This window comes from Tamandua tetradactyla, chromosome 10 (assembly GCF_023851605.1).
Source record: "Tamandua tetradactyla isolate mTamTet1 chromosome 10, mTamTet1.pri, whole genome shotgun sequence".
In the NCBI taxonomy this organism is placed as follows: domain Eukaryota; kingdom Metazoa; phylum Chordata; class Mammalia; order Pilosa; family Myrmecophagidae; genus Tamandua; species Tamandua tetradactyla.
Window position 1 is genome coordinate 103,597,063 of NC_135336.1, and position 18,563 is coordinate 103,615,625.

The following is an 18,563-nucleotide window of genomic DNA, read 5'->3' on the forward strand; positions in this document are numbered from 1 at the left end:
AAGAAATTGACAAGATGGTTCTAACATTTGTATGGAAATGAAAAGAACTCAGAACAGCCAAAACAATCTTTAAAAGGAAGAACAAAACTGGAGAAATCTCACTTCCTAATTTCAAAACTTTCTACAAAATAACAATAAGCAAGACAGCATAATACTGGTGTAAGACTAGACATACCAATCAACAGAACAGAACTGAAAGCAGAAAACAAGACCTTACATTGATAGTCAATTAATTTCAACAAGGGTAGCAAGACAATTCAATGGGGACAGAAGAGTCTTTTCAATAAATATTGTTCAAACAATTGGATACCCACCTGTGAAAAAATGCGATTGGAAACATTTACACTAAATACAAAGTGGATTATAGGTCTTCTTTTGGTTTGCTAAGGCAATATATCAGAAATGGATTGGCTTTCATAATGGGGATTGATTATCTCACTCCTTATAGTTCTAAGGCCGTGAAAACATCCGACTAAGGCATCACCATATCTTTTCTGAAGACAGGCCACTGGCATCCAGGATGCCCCCATCACATGGGAAGGCACACGGCCGGTGTCTGCTGTTCCTCGCTCCTGGATTTTGTTGCTTTCATCTTATGGCATTGGGGGTTTCCGCTCAGCTTCCCTGAGCTCTCTGGATTTTTCTGTGTGTCTTTTATCCACTTATAAAGTACTCCAAAGAAAAGGGAATGAAGGCATAAGTACAGTGTGTACTTTGTCCCACGTGAGTAAAGCACTATAAAATTACCAGGATTAACAGAATATTCCCAATTAATGAATAAAAATATCTCGAACCCTAAAAGCAAAATCTTATGCTACAGCAAACTATAGGAACTTTCTTATAATGCGTATCTTATTTAATTTGAACATTAAGTTGGACACAGTAGTGAATTGGGTGGGTCACATCACAATTGAAATATCCTAATCAAAGGGTTGGCTGTATATTAGGTCTGCACCCACAGGAATGGATTAATAGAGCCTGACCTTTTCTGGGGTACATAATAGCTTCAAACCACCGCAGGCCTTAATGCAAGAGTTAAAACCATGAAATTTTTTAGAAGAAACCTAGGAGTAAATCTTGTGACCTTGGATTGGGCAAATTCTTAAATGCTACACCAAAAAACACCTAAGGGACAAAAGAAAAACTGGATAAATTGTACTTCATCAAAATTAAAAACTTTTGTGCTGCAAATGACATCATCCAGAAAGTGAAAAGACAATCCATAGAATGGGAGAAAATATCTGCATGTCACATAGCTAATAAATTATTTGTACAGATTTTAGGAAGAAGTTTTAATAACTTTAATAACTCAATAAAAATATGAACCTAATTTTAAAATTGGGAAATGGATCTGAAGAGCCATTTTTCAAAAAAGACAAAACAACTGGTCAATAAACACATCAAGAGTGCTGCTCATTACCCATTAGGAAAATGCAAATCAAAACCTCAATGAGGGTGGGCCAGGGTGGCTCAGAAGGCAGAGTTCTCGCCTGCCATGCCGGAGACCCAGGTTCGATTCTCGGTGCCTGCCAATGCAAAAGCAACAACCACAAAAAAAATAAAACCCACAATGAGATACCACTTCACAGCCACCAGCACGGCTATAATATAAAAGACAGATGATACGTGTTGGAGAGGATGGGGAGAAAATGGAATGCTCCGACATATTTGGTGAGAATGTAAAATGATGTAGCTACTTTGGAAAACAGTTTGGCTGTTCCTCAAAATATTAAACATGGAGTTACTGCATAACTCAACAATTCCACTCTTAAGTTTATACCCAAGAGAAATGAAAACATACATCTATACAAAAACATGTGCATGAATATTCCGAGCAGCATTATTCATAGTGGCTCCAAAGTGAAAACAACCCAAATGTCCACTAACGGATGAACATAGAAATAAAGGTGATATATGTGTACATCACATTATTCACCAATAAAAAGGAATGAAGTACTGAAATATACTACAACATGAATAAACTGTGAAAACATTATGTTAAGTGAAAGAAACCAGACATAAAATGCCACATATTGTATGATTCATTTTATATGAAATGTCCAGAGTAGGTAAATCTCTATAGATGGAAAGTAGATTCATGGTTGCCTTGGGCTGGGGGTGAGGGGTGGAAGATGGCTAAAGGGTAAGGTTTTTTTTTGGGGGGGGATAAAGAAAATGCCCTAAAATTGATGGTGATCATGGCTGCATAACTCCGACAAAAACCAAAAATCACTGAACTGCATGTTTTTAAATAGGTGAATTGCATCATATGTGAATTATAGCTTAATAAAGTTGTTAAAAACGTATTCCATAACAATTAGTCATGTAATAGCCTTGCTTTTGGTATTTTTAAGAAAATCATTTCATATTGCAGTATTTCTCAATGTAGTCACTATTGATAATTTGGTCCAAATCACTCTTTTTTTGGGGGGGCAGCTGTCCTGTGCATTGTAGGATTTTTAACTGCACTCTTGGCCTCTACCCTTTAGATTCCATTCATATCCCCTCCCCCAAATGTGACAACCAAGATTATCTCTAGACATTTATCAAATGTCCCTTGGGGGCAAAACTGTCCCTGGCTGAGAACTGTGTAAACAGTGTTTGATAGTAGTAATTGGGCTTATTTATCAAGACTTTATACTTCTAGAAGCTTAAATATTTGCCTATTCTTTCTCATAATAAAGCTGAAGAATAGATAACCACTGATGCTTTCACCTCATATCCTGGAGTTTTATGGAGAGTTAGGAGAATAGCCTATGTGCAAATATAACTTGCCACAGATTAGGGCATGCACTATGTCTCCATTCCACTATCTTACTCATTGTAACTTTAGCAAATGTTCACAAAAAGTCGAATTTGCTTGCCACACATTTAATACACTATATTTAGAAATGTAACAACATGTTGTTTCTTAACAATGTTGGAGCCCCATAATTGAATGAATATTATTAATGCAAAATTAAGAAAGAAACAGGCAGAATCCCATGAAGATTTAAGTGAAAATGTTTCACCTGAATTTAGTTGTTTTAGGTACCTTCAATAAGTGTTCAAAAAGACCACCGTGATTGAAAAATGCCAAAGTTGATTTCCAAGTGAAGTGAGTGGACATATGATTTATTCTACCATGATTTAACACAAGGGTGAAAAAGCAGTGAACAGAGAAGTTAAGCACATCGAAACCCTACCAAACCAGGACTCTGAGTCCTGGGAATGAAATGAGAAGAATGTGAGAAATTTAAAAGGGTATTGAATCAGTCGTTGAAAAAAAAGATAAAGTATTGTTTCTATCACAAAGAGTTGCATCAAGAAGGAAAAAAATAGGGCAAACTAGGATCCAGTGTAATGGAAAAACATCTCATTTTACACACATATACTCACAAATGCACATTACTCATCACTGCAAAGTCATAGACTCCTTTCACATTTTGAACATTGAGTGCCTCCCACTGACTAATTCTTCTTCAATAACAAGTAATGTAGTCTCTCCATTCACCGAGGTGACATGTTAATGAAATATCCCACAGTGTCCCCAGAGACATCGCCAAATGATGTTTAGATAGGGCTTGGTGGTAGTTTCAGGTTTTATCATTCCTCCTTTCCACATTGTCTGAGATCAGCCTGTACCACAGCCAACATTTTTAGATCTTTTGCATTTCGTAGTGCCTTCTTGCCCGATCCAGTGCTTCTTTTTCTTTCCCAACATACCCAATTTAAAGAGAAGGACACGCTCAAAGCCATCCTCCTGTCCTCTTTTATATTCTCTCCCTGGTCTGAATATTTTATATCAGTTCTTTTCATCTTTCTCTTTTCTCTTTCTGCTTAAGACTCAAATTTATGTTGGACTTTTTTCATCTTGAAGTTCTACCCTATTTCTCATTAAAGAGCCTCCAGTTCCAAGAGCCCGGATGACCTTGATATTGAGTGAAAGAGGACAGGGAGGTCTCTATTCACCCAACTGTCTGTGTGCAAAACCTTTCTTGAACTTTCTTTGCTTAGCACTTACCACTTAGATTGGGTTTGCATTTCCTTCCTCTGGGAAATCTTGATGTTCCAGTGATCGGGAAGGGCATGATGTGTAAACCCTTCATGTCTGTGTGGATGCCTGCATATGTGAGGGCACACAACTGTATGTGTGTGAGGACATGTACGTGTATTTCTGCTATGTATCTACTGAGGACTGGGAGGTAGAATGAGAAGCTCAATCCATCTAAATTAAGGCATCAAGAATGTGAATTTCAGAGACTGTGCTTCTCCCCAGACACTCCTGTCTCACAAAGAATTTCTTCCATCTCTTTGGAGTTCACAGGAATTATACAAGGCTTTGTCTCACCACAGCCTAGCAGATTGGGCAATCTAAGGATGTGGGCTCTCACTCACTCAAAGTCGGGGTTGCCAGTTCAAAGGAACTAGCATTCTTTTTCTGAAGAGGAAAGTCCCTGGTAACCCTATACTGTGGAAAAGATTGCTGAGTACAGGTTTTGTGTGTGTGTGTTTTGTTTTGTTTTGTTTTTGTTGGGGGTGGTGGTGCCATTTTTAGTCAAAGTGGTTAAATAAATGAAATCTTGCTATACCATTACATAGAGAATCACCTGGTAAAAAGTGTCTCATAAAATGCATGCTCTGGGCATTCCCCGCCCCCCGCACTCCCCCCCCACCCCCATCTTTCTCCTCTGCTCTGCTATTGGGAAAACCACTTCTTTTTCCTTTGGAGGAAATTAAACAAAGCTAAATAGAGTCTGTGCTGTTTGGAACAGATTAAAATACTTCAGCTTCCCTGACTACTTCAAAGTTCACACAAGTGAACTCAAAACTACTTTTAATGCCCAAGGATCCCTTTTGTCTGGTCTTATCTATCTGGAGAAGTTTTGACGTCCTTCCCTGGAGCCTGGTTAGCTGTCCACCATCTGCTGGGTATTGGTGGAACTGCACTTGTTACTGTAAACCATAGCCCATTGTTCCGGGCTGGTGTCTTCAAACAGAATAGAGGCCACAATCAACATTGAGGGACCGATTGAAGAAATACAAATATATAATTCATAGTGTAGAACATCAAGGCAACCACATAAAATGTTATTTTAGTTTTGAGAAGTAGTTTTTAGAAGAATATGTGGTCAGCTCTCCCTTATGCCTAATCTAAGGAAACATCTGATATCAGCCTCAATAATAGCCTAGGTCAGGTTCACACGTTGATCTGAAAATGGCAATGCATGTGACCAGCATTGTGGTAACTTGGGTAACCAGAAAAACTTCATGCTGCTAATATTTAGAAATGCATTTTTAAAAAATGCACTGCTGAGTTTTTAATAAAGATGTAACTAGGGCAGTTGGGAGGGGGCTAGACTTTGGTTTTGGAAATGTAGGAGCCTGAGTTTTCGGTGCCTATAATATAGAGGCAGGGCTTGAGGCACGCAAGGCAAGAGTGGGAACTCAGATTCCCCCAATAGGACAAGACTCTGTGAATGTTGGACCAGAAAATTATCTATTAGCACATGGTTACAACAAAGTATGTCTGCTTCTGCCTGGGGATTCAAGGGGGTCTTAGAGGTTGGTCACCTCACTAGGAATTCATTAGTATATCCCTTTCCCAACAAAGAGTTAGGGGTCAAATTTGCACTCCCCAATTTGTCCAGGAATTCCCAACTAAGAAATCTAAATACAAATTATTATAGACGAGTGTGCCCCTTTGAAATCCTCTCTTGAAAAACATTCTTACAGCACAGCATACCTGATAAAAGTTACTTTTCAAGTAAAAAATTAAAATATACAAGAAAACAATGTACTCCACTTGAGCGTCAGCAGACAACAAATAAATGGCAGAATTAGAATCCCCAGAAGCTGGGATAATAGGAAGATAATCTGAAACAAAAGCTTAAAGTCATTAAATATTTGGATAAAGTAAGAGGTCTTAGAGAAAAGTGATAAAAAGATTTGGAAAAGAACAAGCTGATTTTAGAGAAATAAAATGCAGTCATTGAAATAAAAAACTTAACAGTTTAGGTCACAGGCAAGATGTGATTGAAGAAAATATTAGTGAACTGGAAGGGAGATATGAGGAAATTTTAAAATGCGTTACAGAGAGCTAAAGAAATGGAAAAGATGGAAGAATGCATAGTTTTAATACATTTCATAGATATTTCAGAAAGAAAATAGAAATAAAAATAACAGGAAAGACATAAAATACAATGAGACAATGGCTGAAGATTTTCCAGAACTGTTCAAAGACAGGACTCTCAGATTCATGAAGCATACTGTGGTCTGAGTGGGAAGATATAAACTTCAATCTGCAACTGGACACATTGCAGTGAATCCACAAAATATTTTCAAAAGGCAAAACATGAATGACTATCAGAGAGAAAAGCAGGCAAACTATGAAGGAAAATTAAGGCAAAGTTGTCAAAAGAAATAATGTTGACCAGAGATAACGAAATAACATAGTCAATGTGCTGTGGGAAACAATCAATTTTGAATTTATGTACAACTATATGTCCTTCAAGAGTGAGGATGAAATGATAGCACTTTGTACAAAACTGAGTAAGAACCAAAAAGTTTTTAAAGATGGACTTCAGAAAAAATAGTAAACCTAGAGGGAAAACTTTATCACAATAAAAAGTACTAAGTAAATACCTGACAAAACCTGGTTAAATCTAACACGCACTGACTATATAAAATAACGATTATTATCTTATTTAGGGAAATAAGGGATTTAAGGAACCCTAATCTTTAGGGAAATAAAGATTGTGCACCAAAATATAAAACAAGTTTCAACTAAACTATTAGATAACTATAGCAGAACATATGGGAGGGAGTGATTGGACCTAAAATAACTGCTTGTACAGTTCGGGAGAATGTTTGAGATATTCATTAACATTAGAAACAAGATAAGTATGCCTGCTTCTGCCTGGGGATTCAAGAGGGTCTCAGGGGTTGGTGACCTCGCTAGGAATTCATTAGCATATCCCTTTCCCAACAAAGAGTTAGGGGTCAAATTTGCACTCCCCAATTTTTCCAGGAATTCCCAAACTAAGAAATCCACATACAAACTATTACAGATGAGTGTGCCCCTTTGAAATCCTCTCTTGAAAAACATTCTTACAGCACAGCATACCCGGTACAACTTAAGTGTTACCTGTAAAAGGCAAGATGTGTCATACATAATTTCCAAAAGAATAGCGAAGAAAAGGGGGGAGTAACAAAGAACATAATTTCTAAAACAAAAAAAGCAGAAGTGGAGGAGAAGCAAAACAAAAATATGGTATTTAGAAAACTCAGAAATAAATGGTTTTATAGGATAATTACAATGTGCTAAATACATTAATTCAAAGATATAGGTTTTCCAACTGCATTAAAGAAATCCAGCTATATGCTATTTAATCTAAAAAAAAAAAGAAAGAAAGAAAGCAAAGATATAGCAAAGACTAAATTGACACGGCTATTATTAACATCAGACAAAATAGGCTTTAAATAAAACATTATTAGAAATAATTCAAGAAAGTATATATGCATACCAATTCTGAAATGGAACACATATAACATTTTGGTCAAAATTATATGCAATAAAAGATGAGTAATTACCAGTTGAAATAGGCAAATTTATAATAATAATTGAAAATGTCTACACATCTATTGGGGATTGAATCATGTCCCCCACAAAAGGCATGTTCAGGTTCCAATTCCTGGCCCTGTAGGTGCAAATCCATCTGTAAACAAGACTTTTGAAGATGTTATTAGTTAAGGTATGTCCAAACAGAATGAAGGGGGTGGGGGGTATCTTAATCCAATATAGCCGAAGATCTTATAAACAGAGGAAATTGGACAAAGGAGAGAAGCAGCAGCAGCCAGAAGGTGGAAGTCATTAGAACCCAGAAGTGAAAAGAGAAGAGGCTGCCATATGTATTGCCGTGTAACACAAAAACCAGGAATGAAAGCTTGCAGGCATCCAGCCCCAGAAAGCAACAGTCTTCAGGGTGAAAGCATAGCTTTGCTGATGGCTTGAGTTTGGATTTTTTCTAGCCTCAAAAGCATAAGCCAATAAATTCCCACTGTTTAGTCAACCATTGTACAGTATTTGTTTTAACAGCCAGGAAACTAAAACAACATCACTCTCAGAAATTAATAAATGAGGTAGAAAAAACTGTATAGAGAGATGTTTTAAATGAAACATTAAAATATTTGATCTAATTTAAGTTTCATCTAATTAGCATTTATGGAAAACTTATCCCATACTTGGAAACTTAGAAGATGTATATTGTTTTTATGAACTCATGGAACATTTACAAAAATTGACCTCTAAAATAAACCACAAAATAAGTGTTTAAAATGCCAAAGAACTTATATCTGGGACTATGTTCTTTTGGCACAATACTAAAAAAAAAAAAAACTATAATTTTAATCAAAAACATGTATATGCTTAAAAGCACTTGGATATTTAAAAACACAGTTCTAAATAAGCATGGATCACAGAAGAGGTCATAATGGAAAACTCTTTGAAATGAATGAAAACAAAAATATCCATACCTTGAAATGCAGTGTATAGCTAAAACAACATTTAAAAGGAAATAAATAGGGTGCATGGGTAGTTCAGTGGTTAGAATGCCCGCCTTCCATGCGGGAGACCCAGGTTCGATTCCTGGACCATGCACTCCCCCCCCCCCAAAAAAAAAAATCGAAATAAATAGACTTGGATACATAGGAAAAATGCAATAGGAAAAGGAGAAAGCCTTAATATCAATGAGCAAAATGGTCAACTCAAGATGTTAGAAAAAGAACAACAGACTAAACACAGACTGTAGAACAAGAAAACAAAGATAAAGGTCCAAAATAAATGAAATAGGAAGTGAAGAAACAGTAATCAATACCAACTGAGTTAAAATAACATTTTAACACCAAAAAAAAGAAGACATTATATAAGAATAAAGGTAATAATTTGAGTTGAATAAATATATCTTTATGCAAAACACTCTATTTTTTAAATTTTTCACATTTTGTACTTGACCTTTGGAAATTTCTTTGTAGACTGGTATCATTTGAGCTGGGTTTTTTTTTTTTAATTATATATATATCCTGCAGTATCCTATTTTTGGTTGAGTATAATCAATATGCTTCTGAAAATCAGGAAGATTTTTAAATAAAATAACATTTTCTAACATGCACATAAATGAATTAGAAGTTTTATATTACTTTCCCTTGAAATATCCATGAGCTTAAAAATTAATTGGAAAAACTGGCTCAACACGGAAAGTGTTTGGAAAGAATTGTGATGTGTTCAGTGATCCCTGACGTGGGGTGTCTCGAGTTTAGACTCCACTCTTCTCTGACAAGGATTTGTCAGTGCTCTATGCTGCAAACTGAAGAACTTCTCTTATTCTAGAATTTTCCTTTCCCAATTGCAAGATGACACCTAGCCCTTTCACTCCTAGTTGAGTAAATGAAAGCAGATGTCCATGGATGTTCATAGCAGCTCCATAAATCACCTTACACTTTCGCCTTTCTAGGCAGTTTACCATCAACCTTTTCCCTTGTTACTTATTCCATATTCCTTTATAATATTATTAATAGTTGTTTTCTTTGAAAATAAACTCATACAATCTAGTATGGTAGGAAAAGCATTTACATGTTCTTAATTAGTAAGTTAAAGATGTACAAAATCATCAACTCAATTAAACATAGGTGGATTTTCAAGGACTGCATTTTTCAGTCCTACCTCCTCATTCTCTAAGAAATTTTCTAGCCCCATGAGTTGGTTGAAGAAGGTGCTAGACAACCTGTGTTTCTATACCTGTTCTATTTCTTACTAGCTCATGAGCTGCTCTACAAGTCAGTTTCTTCATCTGTAAAAATGAGATAATAATGAAACTTTTCCCGAGGATGGCTCTGAGTGAGCACAAGCGCATACATTCTAAGCCTAATGTTGACGCTTATTATATGTCAGTTACACCCTTCCTTCTATGGATCCTATCATTTGGTTTCATTTACTGATAGCAGTAGTCATGGTGGTGAAAAAAGAATAGCAATCATAATTATTATTATTAAATTTTGGTATATTATATACCTTGTACTACTCTAAGCCATTCTCATTTATTAACTAATTCATTAACTCATGAGCCAAACATTTTGAGTAGGTAACCATCCTTATCATCCTTTTTTACATAGGAAGAAACTAAGGAATAAAGAGATTAAATCGAGAGGTGGCAAACCACAGCCCATTTGCTCCATTATATATTGTCTATGGCTGGCAAGTTACAAGGGCAGAGTTGTAGCAAAAGAGACACGTATGTCCCAGAAAGTGGAAGCTATTTATTATCTGGTTGACCTTTTACAGAAAAAGTTTGTGGAGCCCTGGGTTAGGTAATTGCCTAAGTCCACGCTGCTAAGATGTCACTCTGTAGAGCCAACCACTATCCTGAAATTGATGGGTATCTTTCCAGACTGTGTTTTAATCCTTTAGCTGCATAATTAATATATAGTATTTTTCATGATTTTGGATTTTTCACACTTGATATCTATTTTCAGTTCGGTAATGCTAACCTCTGTAACAAATAGGCCCAAGAATCTCATGGCTCACCAAAACAGACGTTTATTTCTCAGAAAAACCTGTCAGTGAGAGTGTAGTTGGGCTGGAGGTGGGTCTGTCCCTTTGCATTCAGAGACCACATCTGATAAAGACTCGAGCTCCCCCTGAATATCGACACTCAGGGCAAAGAGAGAGTGGAGGGCTGCACAGGAGGTTTCTAGGGGCCATAAAGCTGTATAATCTCACTTCCACCCACATTTCCTGCCCAAAGCTCAGAAGCATGCCTTCCTTAATGGCAAAGGCAGCCGGACAATGCAGCTTTTCAGGCACAGGAGACAGGTTTAGTGTGCAACTGGCCAGTTTCTGCTAAGTACAACTCTGCGACTTGCTTTTTCCCCTCAATATCACCCATTTCAGGTTTTATCCATGCTGGTATCCATAGATCAAGTTCATTCATTCCACTTTTATGGTGTATCCCATTGTGTGGCTTTACCACAATTTATTTATGCATTCTATTGTTGATAGGCAATCTGGATTATTTCTGATCTGGGGCTATTGCAAACAGTGCTGCAATGAACATGATGACCAGGTCTCCTCACATATATGGAAACTTTCATTATTCCATATACAAGGAAGGAGAATTGCTGGTACTGCTGACCTGCAGCTTTACCAGATATTTGCAAATTGATCTCCAATGTATGTGCAGTATTTTATATACACAGCCAAAGAGTTTAGGAGTAAATATTTTCCCCCCACTTCCTATGTTTTAAATGTTGCTGATTTTGTGGGTGTAAAGGAATATCTCATTATTATATCAATTGTTTCACTTAATTATCTAGAAAGGTTGACTTGTATCCAGAATATATAAAGAACTCTTACAGCTCAATAATGAAGAGATTAAGAAAAACTAATTTTAAAATGTGTTCAATACAAATAGTGAATCCAATGCAAACTATGGACTGTAATTATTAGTAAAATTATAATAATATATCATCAATTGCAACTAATGTACCACATTAATTAATGCAAGATGTTAATGATGGAGGAGTGTGATATATGGGAACACTGCATTTTCTGCATGATTTTTCTGTAAACTTACAACTAATGAAAAATGGGCAAAAGAGTTGATTAGATATTTTCCCAAATAAGATATACAAATGGTCAATAAGCACGCATCACTAGCTATTAGGGAAACATCACTATTAGGGAAATACAAACCAAAACCACAATGAGATACCATTTCACACCCATTAGAATGATTATAAACAAAAGGAAGACAATAACGAGGTTAATATGGAGAAACTGAAAGTTCACACATAGCTGGTGGGACTGGAAAATGGCACAGCTACTTCGAAAAAGAGTCCGGAAGTTCCTCAAAGTGATAAACATGGAGTCACAATATGGCCCAGCCCTTTCACTCCTAGGTGAGTGAAATGAAAACAGATGTCCATGAATGTTCATAGCACCATTCATAAATCACCAAAAAGTGGAAGCAACCTAAATACCCATCAAGTGATAAATGGAGATAAAATGTAAATTATCATGTGTGGTGGTTTGAAGCTGTATGTATCCCAGAAAACATGGTCTTAAATCTAATCCATTCCTGTGGATGTGAACCCACTGAAGTAGAATCTTCTGATGAGGTTACTTCACTTGAGGTGTGGCCCACCTCAATCAGGATGGGTCTGAATCTTCTTATTGGAGTCCTCTAGAGGGGGAGTGAAATTCAGACAGAGAGAGAGAAAGTCCAAGGAAGCTAAAACATCAACAGAACCCGGAAGAGAAGGTAGAGACCAGCAGATGCTGCCATGTGCCTTGCCATGTGACAAGCTAAGGAACACATTGCCACATGTGTTAAGGAGCAGCTAGCCCACAACACCATGGACTTTGAGAAGAAAGCATTGCTTGAATGCCTTGATTTGAAAAATTTCCCAGACTCAAAACCTTGAGTGGATAAATTCCCATTGTTAGACCTGACCCATTTCATGGTATTTGCTTGAGCAGCCACAGAATTTAGCACTTTAGAAGGATGAATTTATGGAAGGGGAATGATGTCTCAATACAATTATTAAAAATGATGTAAAGACCGATCATATTTTCCTATGTTTTCTAGCTTTTCAGGGTTCCCCATCTGTGATTTACCTGTAACTATATTTTGCAATGTTTCCTTAGTTATTTGTCCTTTTAAAATTGACTTGTAGGAGTTCATTCTATATTTGGATATCAATACTTTTTTTTTCTATTATGTGTTGCAAATGTCTCCTGTCTGTTAGTGGCTAATTCTTTGATTTATTTGTGGTCTTTTGTCTATTGGTAGCTTTTTCAATTTTAGGTGTAGTCATCCTTATTTTTCCTTTTAAGTTCTACGTTTTGCATGTTATTTTAGAAGTTCATTCATGCCCTAACATAAATAAAGTCTCGTGTGCGTACTTCTGGTATTTTTAGATTTGGTTTGGTACATTTAAATCTCTAATCCATCTGGAATTTACTTTTGTACATGCTGTATGGCAGGGATTACATTTTATTTTGTTTTCCCATGAGGAAAACTGTTTTAGTACTGTTTCTTGAATAATTTATTCTTTTCCACGATTTAAAATTTGTCATTTACCAAGTGCCCGAATACACACAGATTCCACTCAGGATTCTCAATTCTATTTCCCTTAGTTAATTTAAGTAGTTCTCTGGAAATGCTACACTTTTTTAATTGCTATAATTTTATAGTAAGTCTTAGGACTTGGTAGAATGAATATCATTCATTCCTCCTCTTTCTTTGCTTTGTTCTTCTTATCTTTCTTCCTTTTCAAAATTGTCTCGACTACACTCAAACTCTCTAATAATGTACAGATCATCTCGATCCCACAAAAAGGCCCTGCTGGGATTTGGTTTAGAATTAGATTACATTCCTTGATTAATCTAGGCAGAATTTCTATCTTTGAGAAATAAGGCATCTCATCCATGAACATGACATCTCCCTATATTTTTCAAAGAATTCTTAGGTATCCCTTTTGGTAAAGGGTTTTTGCTTGTTTATTTCTTTTTTCATAAACATTTCCATGCTTTGACATCTTCTACTATCTATAAAGAATATATAGATAAATGATACTTAATATAAATATATAAACCATAAGTGTATAATATAAAAATACATAATAAAGTAAATATATAAATATAATGATAAATACAGTGATAAAATAATAAAAACATTAGAGGATATATATATATATATATCCTATATATATTCCTATATATATATATAGGAATTTGATAGTTTTATAAAGGGGCTCTTTTGATAAATTATTTTACATGGATCTTTGGAAAATGGTTTCTCATAATTGTGTGTTTCCTGTATAAAGGAATGCAATTGACTGTTTGGGGAGCTCTTCTTCCTGGCAACTGTGCTGAAACTTGATTGTTTTTCTAGATTCTCCACTGTAACATAGAATAAAGAGGGTTAGCTACCTTGATGGTTTTACAAAGTATGCAACTAAAATTTCATTATTAAATATTTGCCTATGATCAGTATCAGATTTCTGTTAGATGCATTCTATTATTTCAACTTTGTTAATAGTTTTTTCTCATGAATGCACGCTAGGATTTTTTTGATAAACTAATTTTGTGCATATATTAAGATGATTATATGTTTCTGTCTCTTCATTCTACTAATGTGGAGAGATGAACATTACATTTTCAAATGAGAAACCATTACTATACCCCTGGGATCAATCCTCCGTCATCATGATGCATTTGCGTGTAAGTTCTATTTAGGTGCTGTTTTTGTAGGGTTTTTCATCTATGGTTGTTGTTTTTGTCTCATAGTGATGTTGGTCTTTTAATTTCCCTTCCAATTTGCTGTTTTCGTCTGGCTTTGTTATCAAGGTAGTTCTAGCCTCACAGAGTGCCAAGCTTTCTCTCTCCATACCACTTTTTCTAGAAAAGCAGTATAAAATAGCAAAATCTACTTCTTGGATTTGCCAAAACTTTATGCCTTGTTCAAGTAGAGATACTCTTACTACTGATGGAATTCCCTTCGTTGTTCTAGGTCTATTTATGTTTCTTTTTTTTTCTGTTTGAGTTAGTTTGGCAGTTTATGTTCTTATAGAATATTTCCCATTTACCTAACTTTTCAAAATAATTGGCATAAATCACTAATAGCACTCTTATAATTTTTAAAAATCTCTAATTTCTCTGTTCCTTTGTTTCCATTTTTATTCTCAATACAGTTTTTTGCTTTCTATATTATTTATCTTAATAAATCTTGACAGAATTGTGCCAATGTTATTAATATTTTCAAAGATTGGATCTTATTTTTGTTGATTTTCTCTATTATTATTTATTTTCCATATATTAATTTGGATTCTTTATTATTATTTTTTCTTTTCCATCTACCTTTTGGGGCTTATTCTGTTGAGTTGGACACTCAGTTCAATAATTTTCAGTCTTTTTTCTTTTCTAGTATTTGCATTAAAAATAAACCTTCTGCTTATTATTTAGCTACATCTCGTGTTTTATTATGCTGTGTCATGTGATGCTTCCTTTTCTATCAGTACTAGATAGTTTTTTGAATTTCTATTATAATTTCTTCTTTGATCACAAATTATTTTCATATTTCCAAATGTTTGGTTTTTGGTCATTTATTCATTATTGATTTGTAATTTTAATGTAATAACTTTTTTTGTATGCTGTGTGGCGGTATCACATTTCATTATTTTTCGATGTGAGTATCCTGTTATTGCAGCACCATTTGCTGCATTTTTGCTTACTTGATTGTTGTTTGTTTTTGTTTGCTTCTTTTTGGGGGAAGTAATAATTTAAACTTATTTTAAAATTTGCTTTGAAACCTTGTACGTTGTCAGATTTTATAAATGTTCCAGGAATTCTGGAAAAGAATAGGCCATCCTTAATTATGAATGAACGGCTCTATACGTACCTATTAGATCAAGTTGTCAGTTTTATCTTCCAAAGCTCCTTTAATTATGGCAATTTACTTATTTATAATTACTTTTTTCTGTCTGGGTAGTCTGCATGGAAGCCAATATTCACTTTCCTCTCCAGCAACAAAGAAGGCTCGCATCCTCACTTTCCCTTCCTTCTTTGTGATGCGGGTCCGGGAACATAACCAATCAGCCAATCAGAAGCAGCATCCTGGGATTTAAATATGGTGCTACTTAGTCGCAGGGAAGCAAGACAGAGGGATCCTTTCCCATAGTGGCCTGTGGGAGCAGCACCCAGGTTTCCGGTCAGCAAACAGGGCAGCGCCTGCATCCAATGTTTGCCATTGGTGTTTAGTCCTCTCTGCAGAACACTTGCTGTAATTTTAGTTGTGGTTCCAGATTTACAGTTCCTTTGTTCCTACCTGTTTCCCACGTCTGGTGAGAGATGGAAGAAGGGAAAGCTCAGATCAGATTCCTTATTGCCTCTTCCTGAGTGCAATAAGCATCCAAATTCCCAGGCCCGAGGGCCTATGTCAGTTGCTAACCCTCCCTGGGCACTGAGTTTTAAGTTTGATTTAGATTCCTGGTCAGAGTCCCTTTCTTAGTTCTGATACCGGCAGAATTCAGTTCTTGGTTTCAATTTCTGCTATCTACTTTTAATATGTTAGATTTATCCAGCTTTTATACCTTGAGAGCAGAAATTCATCCCTTTGGACTAGAAGTCTAGGCAATTTATTTAACTTACACTCCCTAAAGACAGTGATTTAAAATGCTTTAAAGAACTTTGTAAAAAAATGAAACTCATAAAAGAACTAGAAGAAAAATATAACATTTTTAAAAATGTTATGAAGTAGAGGAATTATCTAAGTGTAAAAGCAAAAGAAATGGGTTGCAGGGATAGCTCAATAGTAGAATTCTTGCCTGCCGTGTAGGAGACCCGGGTTCAATTCCTGGCCCATACTCTTCCTTAAAAACAAACAAATAAGCAAAACACACAAACATAAATTCAACAAATTGTGCTGCAATAAGGGAATACTCACATGGAAAATTAATGAACTGGGACCCCACCATACAGCATACCAAAAAAAAAAAAAAAAAACAAGGGAAAAAATTAAAGGAAGAATCAATCAATTTAATTCCATAAAAATGCAAAAAAAATACATTAAAAAACTCATATGGGTTAAAGCCATCTTTGTGGAAGCCTGGCTTCATGGTGGCCCTTGATGTCCATGCCTTGTGGTTTTCAGGATGTTGGGTAGCGGGTAGCTTGCTCCCACTCTAAGTAAGGTTATCCTGTGCCAGCAGGATGCTGTGGAAGTGGTAGTGTGACTTTCAAAGATAGGTCATAAAAGACATTGTAGCTTTCACCTTGATCAGAGGTGGATCACTTGCTCAGGGAGAAGTCGTGCAGACCCTCCAGCAGCCCTGAAGAGGCCCATGTGGTGAAGAACTGAGGTTCCTGCCAACAGCCACGTTGACAGAGCCACCATGCACATAGAATCTCCAAACCCAGTCGAGCCTTCAGTTGTCTGCAAGTCCAGCCAATGTCCTGACTGTAGTCTTATGTATTCTTAAGAGAGAGCCCGAGACAGAATAACCTACCTAAAATGCTCTGGAATTTCTGACCCATAGAAATTGTGAAATAAAACACAAAAAGAAATCGGGGGTAATTTATTATACAGCCATAGGTAACATAAAATCACAACAAAGTTTTAAAATAAACCGTAGAAAATATTTACATCTTATATGACAAGAAAATTTGATGACATCAGCCTCAAGAGCTTATAAAAATTACTAAGCAAACACAAAATTGGAACAGAAAAATAAGAGGACACAAATGAACAATTCAGATAAAAGGATGTGCCAGTAGCCAAAATATAGAAATGTTCAACTTTTAAAAAACACAATGAAATGCAAATAAGAAAAATTATGTGATAACTTCTACCTGTCAAATTAGCAGAAATTTAAATAACAATGTTAAGGGAAAGATGATAAAAATTCAGCACTCCCTTCATCATTTGTTAGGCATTTGCACAATATTTCTGAAAAGAAGGTGGCAATATAGCTTAAAGATTTAAAACCACACATTAATAGCATCACCTATAAAACATTCCACCTGTAGGAAATTACAAAACAAGCAAACAAATAAATAAAACACTTACAAAAGGCACATGTCTTATGTTAACCAAAAATTGGAAATTAATGGTATATTCAGGTGATGGGTTACAATGTAACCTTTAAAATGAGGCACTTAGGGTCATATGAAAAATGCTCAAAATGCAAATTTTAAGGGAAAACAGCAATATAAAAATTGTCAATATATAATGATGCCTGTTTTGTAAAATGATTATAAAAATAAGGTATGATACATTTTGAAAGAATATATAATTCAACATAAATGGCATTTTCCTGGAGTGGATGATTTAGGTAATATTATTTCAGAGTTTTCTCTATTTTCTCAGTTGTTCCATAATATTATTACTATTATTGATTGATTGATTGATTTTTACATGGGCAGGCATCTGGAATCAAACCCACGTCTCCAGCATGGCAGCCAAGAACCGCCCCATAATATTATTTTATAACAGCAGCGAGTATAAATTTTCAGTGAAAAGAGAAAATCGTCTATATCATGAATGAAATATAACCTCATCAGGATATCAAGAACCCAAGGAAGCTTTGGAGATGCCTGAGGACGTGATGCCACCCTTTCCGGATTTTTAAAGGTACATCCTTCTAGGTCACCTCGAAGCTCAACAAATAAAGCTGAGCTTCCTTAAGGGAAAATGCATTACTTGCTTAATATGTGCCCTTGCATGTGCATGAACCCCTCAGCTTCTCTGGGGAGATGTAATTAGCCTCAGCTTCCAGATTATGAGAAGGAGGCTCCGTGGAGTCAGGTGCCTATCTCAGGATTACACAGACCACAGCTGCTTAATGTGGAACCTCTGAATCCAAGGGTTGAGCCCTTTCCAAGGTCCCACAGACCCTATAGAAAACAGGAACCAGCTCTGCCTGGACCCCTAACCCTACAGGAATAGCTTATGTCTGTAACTGATGGTGGCAAAGGACCAGGTGCTTTGTGTTAGGACAAGGGCAAAACTCAATCCAATCAGTCCTGA

The 18,563-nt window shown here is 35.9% G+C and overlaps 1 non-coding gene across 1 annotated transcript; it reads left to right on the forward strand.

The window, feature by feature from the left end:
* Positions 1–8,566: 8,566 nt before the first annotated feature.
* TRNAG-UCC (transfer RNA glycine (anticodon UCC)) lies at positions 8,567–8,638 on the forward strand. The gene has a single exon. It is a non-coding gene; the product is annotated as a tRNA-Gly (tRNA).
* The last annotated feature ends 9,925 nt before the right edge of the window (positions 8,639–18,563 follow it).